The sequence below is a fragment of the Sinohyriopsis cumingii genome, unplaced genomic scaffold, assembly GCF_028554795.1.
Source record: "Sinohyriopsis cumingii isolate HCF-2022 unplaced genomic scaffold, ASM2855479v2 utg003963l, whole genome shotgun sequence".
In the NCBI taxonomy this organism is placed as follows: domain Eukaryota; kingdom Metazoa; phylum Mollusca; class Bivalvia; order Unionida; family Unionidae; genus Sinohyriopsis; species Sinohyriopsis cumingii.
This window is the reverse complement of record NW_028316635.1, coordinates 117,501-120,000: the sequence shown is the minus strand read 5'-3', so window position 1 is coordinate 120,000 and position 2,500 is coordinate 117,501. Positions and strand designations below refer to the sequence as shown.

At 32.3% G+C, this 2,500-nt stretch overlaps 1 non-coding gene across 1 annotated transcript; it reads left to right on the top strand.

Annotated features, from left to right (window-relative positions):
• Positions 1–428: 428 nt before the first annotated feature.
• Positions 429–547, top strand: LOC149769361 (5S ribosomal RNA). Its single transcript, XR_016419206.1, has one exon. It is a non-coding gene; the product is annotated as a 5S ribosomal RNA (ribosomal RNA).
• The last annotated feature ends 1,953 nt before the right edge of the window (positions 548–2,500 follow it).

The window sequence follows — 2,500 nt, the reverse complement described above, 5'->3', positions numbered from 1 at the left end:
ACTTTAACGTTTCCGAGCTGCAAGACGATATCCGTTTCAAATCAGATTCGAGTCCGTATTTAAAGGTAGCTCATAGGCTGATGTCGATTATTTACCTATTGAATTAGTCAGTTGATACAAGATAAATAATAATAATAATAATAATAATAATAATGCCCAAAAACAACAAAAATGAACTGAATCTTCGTTTAAATGCATTGTTATTTAAGTCCATTTGAAGGTGTAAACCTCCGGTTAAGCAACTAATGTCCGAGTCCGAAAATGCCTGAATTACAAATTTGAATAATGTATGAAGGCAGTTTATCTATATAAGTTTTAATCAGTACACTTTAATTACTAATTTTACACGGCACATAAACGTAAACGTCTGTACATCGGAAACGGTGAAGAGAGAAGCGAATATAAGTCTTAAATTTACAAACACTTGTGTCTACGGCCATACCACGTTGAAAGCACCGGTTCTCGTCCGATCACCGAAGTTAAGCAACGTCGGGCCCGGTTAGTACTTGGATGGGTGACCGCCTGGGAATACCGGGTGCTGTAGACTCTTTTTTTTTTTTTTTTTTTCTTTTATAACTAAAAACAGTTGAAGTTTTTCTTTCTTTCTTTTATTGTAACTAAATTTACTTTCTTCAATATAAATAATAAATAGAGCAATTTCTCGACTTTCATTTTCTCTTTTTCCTTAACTTTCTTCAATAATTCGGATCCTAAAAAAATCAAGCATAGGACCTGAATATAGCAAATGTTGCTTTGCACTTCTCTGCTCTTGGTTTCGATCCTTACTACTGGAATATGCGATCATAGATGACCAGTATTTCTTATTAACAAATTCGGTTCAATTTATCCAGTTTCCTCTACTTTTACTACCACAACAAGCTGCCTCCTTTCACGTCGAAATACTTCCTTCAAGTTTCTTCTCATATATTCCTGGTGTAGTCTCTTGCGCAGAGTTGCAAAATATGCGATCAATGTCTTTCATTTTGGCTACTTATTTGTGGTATTTCTTATTCACTAATTGATTGATAAATATGGAATGTATGAATTGTGAGAATTTTTTATATTAATTTATTGATTGATTGATTTCTTTTACAGCAGGGCCTCAGTCTGCCAGTGGGAAAATTGGCATCCTGTAGCGAATACTGTAAATATGGGCCATTGGCAAAATAAATTGGGTTATAAAATTCTGTTTTGATTACAGTAAGTTTAGATAGATATTCCATGCTTCCACTTTCTGTATTTCCACAACGTTAACTTCTCCAAGTTGCAAGAAGAGATCCTTTGCAAATCTGATAAGACCCTATCTTTAAAGTTAGCTTATAGGCCGGTGTCGCTTATTTTAACCAAATGATAGGACAGAAAGACGAATAATAATAATAATAATAATAACAACAACAATAATGTCCTGAATCTGCATTTTAAGTCAATTTCAACATGGAATTCTCCCCTTATCTGGGTCAGAAAATGGATGAGTGACAAATATGAGTATCTGAGGCCAGTTTTGCTTCTTTTGGATTAGAACTTTGAATCAGTATACACTTTAGTTACTAATATTATACTGCACACAAACATTTGTACATCGGAAACGTTGAAGAGATGTGTGACTAATCAGCAAAAGAGTCTTGAAAACGCATCAAGACAACAAATTATGTTTTACAGTCGAAATGTTGTTCTCACTAGAACTGAAATCATTTAATTTCTACTTAAATGCCCGAAAAATTTACAATTAAAACTACAATAAATGTTTTATACCTAGTCCCGCACAGTGACGTTTATCTGATTCCCTGTACTCACCGAGAGCATTCTGTGTCATATGGATGCATATCAAATGAAGTGAAAAGTAATGGAATACTCGCTTTTTTATTTATCCCTATGCATCGTGGTGCCCACACCATGATGAGACGCTGTTTCAATAAACCTTTTTATATATGTTCTTTACTGTTCTTCCTTTTTCTTCTTGCTTTATCATACTGACACACGAGAGAGAGAGAGAGAGAGAGAGTATGCAACAAAGTTCGCATAACTTTATCAGCTATTAACATTAATTGTACTTCTGTGTAATTTTATTTTTAACGCGTTATCCTATAACGATTGCAAACAAGGGCAAAAACTCTACTGATCTTATTCGATAATTATACCATACTGAATTAATAAGTTTATCTCGTAAAAACGGATCATATATATATCCTGGGTGGCTGAGGGTGTTTTAAGATATGTGTGTGTCTTTTCTGATATATATATATATATATATATATATATATATATATATATATATATATATATATATATATATATATATATATATATATATATATATACGTTTGTGTGTGTACATACATACATACATACATACATACGTGTATTATTTACATATAGTCTTGGATAATTTTAATTATTGGGATATGGTTTTTAGGTATCAACAGATACAAAGGAAACAAACGTTTCAATACATATAATGACATTTTCTTAAATTCTACATTGTATCATATTGACCTACTAC